The sequence below is a fragment of the Macaca mulatta genome, chromosome 8 (assembly GCF_049350105.2).
Source record: "Macaca mulatta isolate MMU2019108-1 chromosome 8, T2T-MMU8v2.0, whole genome shotgun sequence".
NCBI classification, from domain to species: domain Eukaryota; kingdom Metazoa; phylum Chordata; class Mammalia; order Primates; family Cercopithecidae; genus Macaca; species Macaca mulatta.
This window is the reverse complement of record NC_133413.1, coordinates 72330864-72345381: the sequence shown is the minus strand read 5'-3', so window position 1 is coordinate 72345381 and position 14518 is coordinate 72330864. Positions and strand designations below refer to the sequence as shown.

Genomic DNA, 14518 nt, shown 5'->3' with positions numbered 1-14518 from the left:
TATACAGAAAATGAGTCATTTTTACAAGCAGAAAATTTGTTGTGCACTAAAATTTGAATAGAGCTGGTAATGCTACACGATTACAGATAAACACAAATATTCAGTTTCCTTGAAAATGGTTAGGCAGAGGAAACTATTCAAGAATTAAGAAACTGGGAGCAAATCTGATTTATAAACTGGAGCAAACTTAAATCATTTATTAAAAAAAAACAGCAGTTATGATGCTGAAAACTTTATCAGAATCAGGTAAGAGTCAAGGGCAAAATTTTGAAAAAGCAACAGTGCTAAAGTTTTAAGTGGGAATGAAGGGGTGGCCTGCCCCTCCACACCTGTGGGTGTTTCTCGTAAGGTGGAACGAGAGACTTGAGAAAAGAAATAAGACACAGAGACAAAGTATAGAGAAAGAAAAGCGGGGGCCCAGGGGACCGGCGCTCAGCTTACAGAGGACCCACGCCGGCACCGGCCTCTGAGTTCCCTTAGTATTTATAGATAATTATCTTTACCATCTTAAAGATAAGGGAGTGGCAGGACAATAGGATCATTTTTAGGGAGGAAATTAGCAGTAAGACATAAGAACAAGGATCTGTGACATGAATAAGTTTAAAGGAAAATCCTGTGCCTTGAGATAAACCTTTTAGCAACATTGTTTCATCCTATCACATGGGGATAAACCTTGGACAATACCTAGCTTTTCTAGGAACAAAGTCACACCCTGCACGCCCAAAATCCATTAAACCTTGAGTTACCACAGCACATGTCTCTTGCAAGGACAAGGTTGGGGGTAGGGTCACAGATTAACAGCATCTCAAATACAGAACAAAATGGAGTCTCTTACGTCTACTTCTTTCTATATAGACACAGTAACAGGCTGATCTCTTTCTTTTCCCCACATTTCCCCCTTTTCTTTTCAACAAAACCACCATTGTCATCATGACACCGAGATTACATACTTCACAAAGTAACAGAATATCACAAAGCAAGTGGAGGCAGGATGAGATCACAGGATGGTGTTAAAATTAAAATTTTTGGGCATGCATAGTCATGGATAACATCTTATCAGAAAACAGGGTTTGAGAGCAGACAACCTGTCTGACCAAAATTTATTAGGTGGGAATTTCCTCGTCCTAATAAGCCTGGGAGCGCTACAGGAGGCCGGGGCTTATTTCATCCCTTCGGCTTCAACCGTAAAAGGCGGCACGCCTCCAAGGGGGTCGTTTATAGGCCTACCCTCAGAGCGCATTCTCTTTCTCAGGGGTGTTCCTTGCTGAGAAAAAGAATTCAGCGATATTTCTCCTATTTGCATAATGAAAAGAGAAGAAATATGGCTCTGTTCCGTCCGGCTCACCGGCGGCCAGTTCAAGGTTGCCTCCCTTGTTCCCTGAACATTGCTGTTATCTTATTCTTTTTCCAAGATGCCCAGATTTCATATTGTTCAAACACACGTGCTCCACAAACAATTTGTGCAGTTAAGGCAATCATCACAGGGTCCTGAGGTGACATATATCCTCCTCAGTTTACAAAGAAGATGATAGAATTAAAAGATTAAAGTAAAGTCAGACATAAGAAATTACGAAAGTATTAATTTTGGAGAACTAATAAATGTCCATGAAATCTTCACATTTTATGTTTTTCTGTCGTGGCTTCAGCCAGTCCCTGTGTTCAAGGTCCCTGACTTCCCGCAATGTTCTCCTTCCCTTTTCCTCTATATAAATGTGCCATGGTGATGAAGGCTTGTTCGTTAGTCAATGGTGCTCGATTGCAGTGTTTCCGTCTCCGTGGAGGCGCTTTTCTTTGCATCTCCGATGGGTTCATTGTAGAACTTCAAATGTTTAGTGGGTATCCAAACAGGAAGCTGATTTTCTCCTGGTGAAACACAAGCAAAACCTCTTCCCCAGGTTATCACCTTCCCTATTTCCCATGTCTTATTTTTGTTGTCTTTCCACCAAATCAGTTTTCCTTCATGTGGACTGTTCTTTTTACCAGTAAGATGTTGTTCTGCAGAAGTAGTAGTCTGATTTCTATAAATGTTTAAAAAATTTAAAGTATAGAGTGCTAGATTAAGCTGCATCTGAGGAGTGGTACACTCCTTACTGTCTCCCCCTTTTTTTTGTTTAACTAACTGAGTTTCGAGTGTTCTATTAGTTCTTTCAACTATGGCCTGTCCTTGGGAATTATAAGGAATTCCTGTTGTATGTGTAATATTCCACTGATTTAAGAATTTTTGGAAAGCTTTACTACAATAACCTGGTCCATTGTCAGTTTTAATTTTTTCTGGAACTCCCATTACAGCAAAACAAGATAATAAATGTTTTTTAACATGGGAAGTACTTTCTTGATTATCTGGTCCTAAACAATGTAAAATCATTGTACTTTCGTACACTTCTGAAGCTGTGCCTGCGCCGACAAGTCTTGTAACAGCCTTTTGTTTAGGCCAATTTTTTGGCCACTGATTTAAAGCAATGACAGAGACATCTGCTCCAGTGTCTACCAACCCTTCAAACTCTTTTCCTTGAATGATGGCCTTACACACAGGTCTGCTCTCAGAGACCAGACTTGCCCAATATGCAGCCTTTCCTGTCGGATCAGTGCTTCCGAACCCTCCTGTTCCTTTTATCTCACTGTTTCCAACTTTAATATAAGGTAGGAGTAATAATTGAGCAATCCTGTCTCCTGGACTGGCACTCCAAGGAATTGAGGAACTAATAACCAATTGAATTTCGCCTTTAAAGTCTGAATCAACCACACCAGTATGAATTTGAACTCCTTTTAGATTTAAACTTGATCTTCCTAAGATTAGTCCTACAGTCCCCTCAGGCAATGGGCCATATACCCCTGTGGGGATTTTTTGTGGAGGCTCCCCTGGAAGCAGAGAGACTGCTTGTATGGTGCATAAATCTACTGCTGCACTGCCGTTTGTGGCGGGGGATAATTGCTGTATTGTGATAACTGGCTTATTCCCTGAGACACTTGTGGCAGTGGGGGTTGTTGTTCCTGAAAACCCTGAGGAACAAAGGGCTGAATTTGGAATGCCCCAGTTTGTTGCGGGGCCTGAGGCTGGCCCCTCCTCTCGTTTCCCGACAGTGGTTGCCCATTTTTATCAAATTTAGAACGACATTGATTAGCCCAATGTTTTCCCTTTTTACATCTTGGACATAGGCCAGGTGGCTCTTTATCTGTTCTTGTAGTAGTTTGAGTAGTTACATTTTGTTTATTTGAGACTAGGCAATTCTTTTTTAGATGACCAATTTGACCACAATTATAACATCTTCCCCCAAATGTTCTAACCTGTCCTCCTAAAGCGACTCCTGTGATTGCTTGAGCCATAAGCATAGCTTTATGCATAGCTCCTCCAATTCCATCGCAGGCCTTAACGTACTCTGAGATTACATCTGATCCTGCGGGAACCCTTCCTTTTAATGGCTTAATGGCTGATTGACAATCAGGATTGGCGTTTTCATATGCCATCAATTCCACTATGACCTTACGGGCATTCTCATCGGTAATTGACTTTTGAGCAGCATCTTGAAGTCTTGCTACAAAATCAGGGTAGGGCTCTTTAGAGCCTTGTCTTATTGTATTAAAGGAGGGGCAGGCGGTTCCTGGGTCTTGGATTTTCTCCCAGGCCCTAAGGCAGATAGCCCTGATTTGCTCAATGGCCTCATTTGGCATTATTACTTGTTGGTCAACAGTGCTCCAATTTTGACCTATTCCTAATAGTTGATCTGCATCTATGTCAATTGGAGGATTGGCAGTCCTATTTTTTCGGACCTGTACTTGTGCCCCATCAATCCACCAAGTCTTAAATTGTAAAAACTGAGAGGGTGAGAGTGAGGATTTTGCCAGAATCTCCCAATCATAAGGAATGAGTCTATGTCCATGAGCAATGGAATCTAATAATGTTCTCATGTAAGGAGAGTTGGGTCCATACTGTTTTACTCCCTCTTTCATTTCTTTTAGCATTTTTATAGAAAAAGACTTATATCTGGCTTCAGCTACGGGAAACTCTCCCTCTTGGGCCCCTTCTCCAGGTGGTCTTGCTTCTAATATTACTGGGAATTGCCACGCCTCAATATCTCCTTGTTTTCTTGCCTCATCAATAATTTTATGTAACGCACTACCCTGTGTACTAGGCGGTGCTGTAGGATTAAGTCTCATGGTGGGCGGCTGAGGATATGGCGACCTGCCCTGTGGCACTGGAAATGTTCCTGGCTGTCCATACGGATTTTCTGGGGGCTGCTGATACTGTAGGTCAGCTGGCGGCCAGTATTGATAGGCTACTGGCGGCTGGGTCTTATCTTCTACCGGCTGATATTGTGGACACTGTATTTGGATTGGCATTGCCATGACAGAAACTCTATCTTTTTCTATTTGATCTTCTTTTGGAGTTTGTACTTGTTTAACCTGCATTTGAGGTTGTAAAGTTACAGGCATTTGAGCTGCTGGAAGAGCAGTTGGCCATCGTGGTTTAGACTCTGATGGCTCTGCTAATTCTGGATTTTTTTCTTCTAATTTTAACGTTTCAGGATATACTACCTCCTGTAATTGATTATTGTCAACATTTTGCGTTGACCGAGCCATAGCCGGCTCTGATACACATTCACAGTGTGAACTTTCCTTTCCTTTCCGGGATTCTATCCCTGCCTCTTTTTCACAATCTACTGCACAGCTTTTAGGGACATCAGAAATTGGAACGCTATCTTCTTCTGTTTGAAATGGTTCTAAAGCTACTTTAATAATGACCCAATCATTCCATACTGTGAGCGGAATGTTTTTACCTTCCCTGCTTGCTTGTTTTAATTCTTTGCCAATTTTTTCCCAATCTTTTAGATCTAAAGTTCCCTGTTCCGGAAACCATGGACAAAACTGCTCTATTGTTTGAAATAGCGTAATTAGATTTTTGGTAGAGACTTTAACTCCCCCTCTTTTTAAGAGAATTTTAATAAAGCTGCGATAAGAGGCATATTTACTCTTAGTTTGCCCCATTGTTACCCTAGGTTCTTCCGAGCGCACAAGCTTACCGCAAGGCTGACTGTAGACGTACTCGGGAGTCTCTCGTCGACTTGTCCTCAGTGACCACGCTCCAGCGTACCTTCACCTTAGAGAAAAGCTTCCACGTTGGGCACCAGATGAAGGGGTGGCCTGCCCCTCCACACCTGTGGGTGTTTCTCGTAAGGTGGAACGAGAGACTTGAGAAAAGAAATAAGACACAGAGACAAAGTATAGAGAAAGAAAAGCGGGGGCCCAGGGGACCGGCGCTCAGCTTACAGAGGACCCACGCCGGCACCGGCCTCTGAGTTCCCTTAGTATTTATAGATAATTATCTTTACCATCTTAAAGATAAGGGAGTGGCAGGACAATAGGATCATTTTTAGGGAGGAAATTAGCAGTAAGACATAAGAACAAGGATCTGTGACATGAATAAGTTTAAAGGAAAATCCTGTGCCTTGAGATAAACCTTTTAGCAACATTGTTTCATCCTATCACATGGGGATAAACCTTGGACAATACCTAGCTTTTCTAGGAACAAAGTCACACCCTGCACGCCCAAAATCCATTAAACCTTGAGTTACCACAGCACATGTCTCTTGCAAGGACAAGGTTGGGGGTAGGGTCACAGATTAACAGCATCTCAAATACAGAACAAAATGGAGTCTCTTACGTCTACTTCTTTCTATATAGACACAGTAACAGGCTGATCTCTTTCTTTTCCCCACAGGAATATAGGAACTCTTAGTAGAATTATGTGCAATGAAGTTTACTCATTTATGTATGTGGGAATTTTCCCAAATTATCTGAATAGCCCTTTTCCTCATGATAATCAGCAAGAATATAACCTAGGGATAAATAATTCATTAGATGGCTAATTGTTTAAAAATAGGGAAACAGTTGTAGCTGGTTTTAAAAAAGTAGATTTTACACTCTTCATGCTGGTTCCTTCCTTCATTCAGAACTTCAGATGCTCACATCAAAACTAGCTCCCAAGAAAAAGTTCATGATTCTAAAAGATAAATTTCTGACACTATGGTCATGTCTATGTGGCAAACTGCCAAAATCTGAAAAACTGCAAGAAACACATATGTGTGCACACGCACACACACACACACACATGCTCATTACCCTGTTAGTAAATGAGCAAATTTCCAAACATTTTCTAGCATTGCAAAGTTCTGAAAACAGGGTTAAACAGAGCATGGATCCAAAGGAAAGGAAGCACCAGCTTCAAAATGAAGCAGGGGCACAGTAGGTACATTTTTCTATTGGCTCCTGAGCAGCCAACAAAGTTCCCCAAAGCATTGTAGGAAACATAACTCCCCATTCTTCCAAAGCCTTCCAGATTACCCCTAATATGGAGAGAAGGAGATGGAGAAGAGAAGAGGCCTTGGACCCCAAGATTCGTGAGCATTGGGAGAGCTCATCAGGGGTGACAGAGGTTGAGTCGGAGCGAAAGTGCCATGTCCCTGTAGCTCTGCCCCCTGTCCCTTTAGAAGGAATGTATTGACAGTGGCAGTGGCCCCAAAGATGCACAGGATACAGCGAGGAACTTTGGAATCTTTCTTGACAGTTCTAATTACATTTGGACTTCTGAGGGGGATGAGTTGGCAAGAAGGAAGTAAGAAAATGCAGAAAAAAGGCTAGGAAGAGTCAGGGACAGTGCAGGGAAGCCAGCTATCAGTCACTGCCATGAGACTATTACCTCATAAGGTGGGGAAATGGCACTTTCATCTTTTGGTTATTGTTCCAGCTTTTGTCCATTCAGAAAACAGTTGGAAAGTGTTCAGAGCAACCAAAGAATCATGGCTTTGGAGACTGGTAATCTTTTTGGTGCAGGGAATATTGCAGAGAAGGTATCACAAGGGATCGTTACATTACCCACCACTGACCCAAGGACCAGCTGACAATGTGGTGGGCCCTGTAACGCTGGGAGGGGAACCGAAGGAGTAACATGAAGTTGTCATGCTGGCCCCCTACTAACTTTAGTAGGGAAGGCACCAGGTTCAAAGGCCGAAGAAGGGACCTGGAGCCAGCAAACAAGACGTAGGGTTTATTAAGAGGACTTAATACAAGGGGTCCACTGGCAGTGCGCTGGGTAGGAGAACCACAATGGCTTATAAAAAAGAAAGCAGTTTATATAGCATTTTCACTTAGTACCCTACCCCTAGCAACCTCTACTTGGCCACCTTCGTTTAACCCAAAACAAAGGGCCTCCATCCCCTCTACGGCCTGCCTTCCACAGAATGGGCTAGGGGTTTAGATGTTGCTCATAGATAAGAAATGAATTTTCAGGTTGACAACTCCCAGATTCCTTAGTTTGAAACTCTGAACACACATTCTTTTTAGATCATAGGGTCATTCTCAAGGTATGCTTAGGTTATGTTATTGCTGTCAGGTACATCTGCCATATAGAAATTCTGTCCTTAACTATCTTAAATCCTGATTACTACCTGCAGATGGTAGCAACTGCAAGAGCCCCCTCTCCACTCCTGCTAGAATAACTGAGAAGACGTATGCCCAGTCTGGAGTGAGGGCTTCTGAAATAGTTGCTGTGCTTGCTTTGCAGAAAACAGTGGGTTAGAGAGAGATGGAATTCTGTCAGTACTGCTTACTTTGCAGGCCTTGGACTGTTGCCTATTGGTAATGTCACCCCACTCCCTATTCCCAGTTGTAAATTCCTTTGGCCAGTATCTCTGGCTTGGTGCCTTATTTATTACAGAATTGTTATTCTGCAGGATCAGAGCCAGAGGCAGGCCAAATTTTTGCCAGTCATGCTGAACATGCCATCTTTCTACCCCAGCAACTTGCATTTTCCCTGGGAGTCCTGAGAGTGGGGACAGGAGGAAGGAGGATTTTCTGTTAATTGGTGGAGATTCTTCCCAAGAGTTACAGGACTTTTAACCTACATTTTAGCCTCAACCAAGGAAAATGTTTTAATTCTGAGTCCACAGTATTTCCCAGGCCTTCACTGATGACAGGTCAGAGAAAAACGGCCAGAGGGCAAGAGACCCACAGGTGACTCTGAATTCTCTCCTTTCCTTTGTGCCCAACATGTATCAAATGAGGTTTCCATCAAGGGCAGTTTGAAGGAGAAAAACCATCAGAAAAGAGCAGAAGGGGCAGTGGGCAGAGGCATCCCACATACCTTTCCTTGGTGCTTGGCGGCAAAGGATGATGAGGCGTGAGGAGCACATAGTAGTGCTTAGTGATGGCCGCTCCTTCCCTATGACCGCCTGTGTTATGAGTCAGCCTGCATGCACGAGCAGTAATTAGACTTGAATAAGCATCACTCAGTGAGATTTGCTGTTTTTAAGATCTGCTCTTTCTGAGTAAGCAGAACCTTGAATTTGTGTCTAATTTGAGTCTAACCTTGAATTTGAGCACACCTGAATTTGAATCAACCTGAATTTGAGTCTAATGAGTCCACTTGGAGATCTTTAATACTTGAACTGATCCTTTTAACTCGAGACTTAACTTCCTTTTTTAAAGGATTAGATGAAATATAAACTGACGGTGTACAACAACTTATGTGAAATTTACCAAGTTCTTATTGCTCATGCACATATGTCCAACCAACTGCAAATAATATTGACCATAATTCTGGCATTAGAACCAACCTCTCCTAACTTGGAAATGGAAAAACACAAAAAGACCCAGTCAACTTAGCTAATGGAACAAATCATTTTTTCCTCTCTCTCCCCTCCTACTTTTATGTAATTTGTAAATGATCTTCTCTGTCTCATGCTGTTCTGATTTGAAGTCACATCAATTTTGTGAAGCTATCATAATTGCAGAGAGTTGGCAGCCTATCTGTTTAAAATTGGTGAGGTTTCACATTTTAAGTAGTATTCCTTAAATGTAGTTCTCTATCTACTTCAGGCTACTATATTCCCTAAGTGATTAATGCACAGATCCATACGATGTTCATTTTCTTCCTATGCTTGTTTTTTGATTTCTTACTTCAGTTATTCATGGCTGCCTGCATTTGTATGATGGGATAAATGATAATGGGCTCTGTCTACCTATTTTTAAGAAAATAATCCTTTTCAGTCGAGTACTACTTGTGAAAAAGTACTACTTGTTACCCTTTTGTTAACAAGACATCGACTTTATATGTCTTCTTCCTTGCTACTGTCAAACATAAGCTCTCACCTGCAGCTGCCCAGTGTTTTAATGGCTAACCATTTCATACCAACACATACAGTTCTCACCAAAACTACAGCAGCTTGAGAGGCCCTCTGCGAGAAAGCACACCCTGGGCCGAGGAGCAGCAAGCACAAAGAGTCCAAGGTGAAAATGTTTACATAATTACTCCACTCTAGACACTGTCCTGCTCACCAGGGATATGGAATTGAGAATGTCAACAGTCCTTATGGTCTGTAGCCTGAACATAGTTTCCTTAATACTATTTGTAACTTAGTTTATTTTCACATAAGCCCAAGTGCTATACTGAGGTGTTCATATTTTATATCAATGTTCTCAAATTTGGAAAAGAGAATTCTAAAAAATCAATCTCTTGGGATACATCTGACCAGCCAAACCTCTGCACTTGGGTTTTTAGAAAATTGATTTTATATGCATACCTTTTGATAGCTGCATTACTCAATTCTTCTTTTGTATTATAGTCAGAAAAACTAAGTGCAATGCATGTAGCTTAAAAAGTAGAAAAAACAGAATTTTGTATCATTTGTGAGAGAGCTGCTTAGAAACAATTTCCACTAAATTTTACTAGATCAATATGCTTTCTGGTGCTAGGAGAAGTACCTTTAGTAAACATCTAGGATATTGGTGCATGTCTCTAACTCAAAGGGATTTGCCAAAAGAGAAATGACTTTGTTATTTGATGAAGTCAGTATTACAGCAGTTTCACCAAGAATGACAAAGTGTTCTGGACCACTGGTTTATTTGGCACAATATGTTGTGAAATTTTTTTTTTTAAGTAATAGATATTGTACTTCTTAAAGTAAAGAAATACTGTAGAATTTCAAATATATTAGTAGTGGTCTTTAGGTTAATAAAATGTTATTGCAATGGTACACAGAGATCCTCTCTATTTTTTATGCTTGCAAGCTCTTTGACAAAGTCTCTCAGGAATTTTTTTTTTTGGCATGGGCCTGGTAATATTTGTCATGTGGTTATGAAATTGCAGAATAGATTCAAGTCAGAAAGATGACAGTGCAAAAAGGGCTGTGTTAATACTACTTTTATGTAGTGTATGTGTGATTTCCCATCAACTGTCAAGAATTTAGATTGACTAATTGATCCAGTTTTGTATATTGTAATAACACTATTCATTTTAAGGTAAATCCTTCTGATATATATATTTAGAGTTGATGACATTGGAGGATTCTAGAAGCTAGTTTCAGGATATTTTTATTTAGATAAGGGACCTATTTCCAACAGCTGGTTATTTTCCTGAAAGACAAAGAAATACTTACTTTACTTAGACACACTCTCTCTCTCTCTCTCTCTCTCTGTCTCTCTCTCTCTTACATGATCCTTGAAGCAAATATAGTTTAAGTTAAGTTATTATCTGTAAACAATTGAATTTTTGAGATTTCTCCCCATTTTTTCTCCTTTTTCCTCTTACTTTCTAACTACTCTTAAATCACATTAATATGTCCTTTATATACTATGGAATTGCCATGACTGTACTTTGTTGTTATTCTCTAATGTTTGGCTTTTTCTCCATGTTTAAGTTTCTTTCTGGCATTAAGTTTGAGACTTAAGAAGAGTCAGCTAATTCCATCATTTCCCTGTGCTAGAAAACTCAAGACCTGGCAATAGCACTTACTTAAATGTTATTTGTTAGAAAGGAACTTTGGCTCTAAGAAGTACCAATCTAATGTACTAATATGATATACATATTAGTCAGGCTTATTTTTTCTAGGTAATCTGAAGTCAGGCTGTTTGGTGAAAATGACAGCTCATTTACGTGTTGAGATATGATTCATACGAGGATGATTGCTTTGAAAACACTGAGTAGGAAATGCCTCGAAAGTGCTGCTATCCTTACCAGTATGCTTTCGTTACAACAAATTTCACTAATATAATATGAAAGACATACAAATGAATCATGACCAGTTGAAATTTATTGTTTTCCACTATGGTCTAATTTACTATGGCAAATAAAGATGAGGAAATACTCAGTTTCAGTTTGCATTAATAAAACTTCACATTAGGAAGATTGCATAAAAATAAGAGGCATTTTCTAGGAAGCAGGTTAAAGTGAAATGTTTAAAACGATGCTATAGTAGGTATAAGTAAATCCAGAAATATTAATTTGGAAGGAATTTGACTGGAGGTTGTAAAGGGTCATCAGGATGAAAAAAAAAAAAAAAAACAAAAACAAAAACTAGGGCAAATGGTGTCCTCCAATTCTCACTCGCAAATCCCAGTGCAGGCAATGGAAGGTTTATGGAAATACCTGAAAAACACATTTGACCTAGTTCAAAAGCTCTATTAAATTAGTATTTTAATATATTGTCCTAGATAAGTCTTGTCTTTATGGTCGTTTTAACATTATTTCACCCAAGGTTCTTCATTGTTTGCTTGAAAATTACAGAAAAGAGGAAAAGCTAACAAGGAACATTTGACTTCTCCTTTAATTTAAAAGATACTAAAAGATACTTTGTCTCCCTTGCCTTCCCACCCATGCAGAGAAAAGGTCCTTTGTAAAGAAATATATGAATCCTAGGTAAGCTTTGTGTTTTTTGATGCCCACAATATGGGAAGTACAGACAGATATAAAACGTATAGTTCTGATACTCACCTTGAGGGAATTTAGTCCCTGAAATGAAACTGTGTCTAGAACTGATGGCATCTGATTTAACTTTTATTTGATAATACTGAGTGCATAAATGTTATCATAGCCGTTTCCTCAGGATACAAGAAAGCGCTAGGTAGCCGCTTATTTTCTGTGATTCAAATTTCCAAAAACCTCTATTTTGGCCTGGTATTGCCCAAGATACACAGCAATGTACCCTGTCACGGGTACCAGATTTAGTTTCTGAAAATGCAGGAGCAAAGCATCACTTAATGGCATTTTGGAGTTAGCTATAAAATAAATTTGGTTTCCTTAAAGAGATAGGCTTTGATAAGCACTTACCACTGGGTTTCAGACCTATCTTTGCAGGTAGGACCAAGGAGGCTTCCTGGAGACATCCATTAACTGAAAAGGGAGGCAGGTGAGACTTTCTGCACTCCAAACTACGTCTTATCCAGGAGGAATAATTTGGACTACAGACTCTGGAGCCAGTCCAACCAAATTCACATCCCTGTTCTATCACTTACTAGCTTTGTGACTGTCGTAGCCACTCCAGCCGTGGCTTCAGAAGGTGGAAGTCCCAAGCCTTGGCAGCTTCCACATGGTGTTGAGCCTGCAGGTGCACAGAAGTCAAGAACTGAGGTTCAGGAACCTCTGCCTAGATTTCAGAAGATGTATGGAAACGCCTGGATGCCCAGGCAAAAGTTTGCTGCAGGGACGGGGCCCTCATGGAGAACCTCTGCTAGGGCAGTGCAGAAGGAAAATGTGGGGTCAGAGCCCCCACACAGGGGCCATACTGGGGCACTGCCTAGGGGAGCTGTGAGAAGACTGCCACCATCCTCTAGACCCCAGAATGGTAGATCCACTGACAGCTTGCACTGTGCACCTGGAAAAGCTATGGACACTCAATGTCAGTCCATGAAAGCAGCTGGGAGGAAGGATGTACCCTGCAAAGCCACAGGGATGCAGCTGCCCAAGACCATGGGAACCCACCTCTTTCATCAGAGTGACCTGGATGTGAGACCTGGAGTCAAAAAAGATAATTTTGGAGCTTTAAAATTTGACTGCCCCACTGGACTTCAGACTTGCATGGGCCCTGTAACCCCTTTGTTTTGGCCAATTTCTCCCATTTGAAATGGCTGTATTTACCCAATACCTGTACCCTCATTTATTTAGGAAGTAACTAGCTTGCTTTTGATTTTACAGGCTCATAGGTAGAAGGGACTTGCCTTGTTTCAGATGAGACTTTGGATTGTGGACTTTGGGGTTAATGTTGAAATGAGTTAAGACTTTGGGGAACTGTTGGGAAAGCATGATTGCTTTTGAAACGTGAGGGCATGAAATTTGGAGGGACTGGGGTGGAATAATAAAATTTGGCTGTGATCCCATTCAAATCTCAACATCGAATTGTATCTCTCAGAATTCCCATGTGTTTTGGGAAGGACTCAGGGGGAGGTAATTGAATCATGGGGGCCCGTCTTTCCTGTGCTATTCTCATGATGGTGAATTAATTCTCATGAAACCTAATGTGTTTATCGGGGGGTTCTGCTTTTACTTCTTCCTCATTTTCTCTTGCCACTTCCACATAAGAAGTACCTTTCACTTCCTGCCATGATTCTGAGGCCTCCCCAGCCATGTGGAACTGTAAGTCCAGTTAAACCCCTTTTTCTTTCCAGTCTCGGGTATGTCTTTATCCGCAGTGTGAAAACGGACAAATACAATGACCTTATTTTGTTTTATCTCTCTGAGCTTCCAATGTCTCATTTTTTAAAAAAATTGATATGACTACAGGGTTTTGTGAGAATTTAAGAGTAAAAATATCTTGGGGCGGGGGGCTAGAGCATTGTGTTTTGAAGTTTAGCTCTCATTTTTATTTTATATGAAGCACCATCACTCAGATTTGTCTCTTAATCCAGTTCTCCACCTCCTTCATTGAAATAATATAATAGAGGGTTGTAAGGGGGCCCTGAATGGGAGAAAGAATATGCGGAGGCAGAAGGAGATGCCACAAGATAAAAGCTGAGAAAGCTGCTTCAGTAAAAACTCTGTGAACTCTCCCATCTCGCTGTCTCTTGATAATAGCCTAACACTATTTGACAAAAGGTAAAGAAAGCATTCTCTTTACCATGCAACACGACCCCTGGGGGGTTTCTGTGCATCATCAGGGTAGGGTCAAGCAGCATCCAACTATCCACAGCTGAAAAGGCATGGGGCCGGGGGGAGGCGGGAGTGCTTCCGAAGGTCGGGGTGGGTGGGTGGGTTTGTGGGGCTGGAGAAGAGGAATGAAACCAGACGCCACATTGCAACTCTTCTCTCTGGTCCCTGAGCCCTCCTGAGACACTCGCAGGGGTTGCTACGAAACATGATCAAGAGCTGTGGGTTCAGCCATTGACAGAAATGTATCAAATCACTAAGCATTTCTTGCTTGTCTATTACACATTGGGCATGGTGTTAGCAATGGTGACACAAAGATGATAAAGACGTGGCTGACCTCAAGTCCTTGTCTGGTTCAACCACGTGCCAAGACATTTTAATACCCTGTTAGGAATTCTCAGGCAGCACAGGCCCAGGCAGCACAGGCCCAGGCGTTAGCAAAGCAGGCAGGGATTTCAGATAGAGGGTGCCATCCAGGATAAGAAAATGAACTTTTTGTTTCACATTTGCATTTTCCTTCCTTAACTAAGAGTCTTTGAAAATATTGATGGCACAAACGAACTAAATTCCTGCTTTAGCACCAAATGGATGAACTCATACGGTTTA

General features: G+C 41.1%; 1 pseudogene across 1 annotated transcript; it reads right to left on the bottom strand.

Annotated features, from left to right (window-relative positions):
• Nucleotides 1–394: 394 nt before the first annotated feature.
• LOC144330797 (endogenous retrovirus group K member 8 Gag polyprotein-like) lies at nt 395–5715 on the bottom strand (annotated as a pseudogene). Its single transcript, XR_013397286.1, has one exon. The product of XR_013397286.1 is annotated as an endogenous retrovirus group K member 8 Gag polyprotein-like (transcript).
• Nucleotides 5716–14518: the final 8803 nt, after the last annotated feature.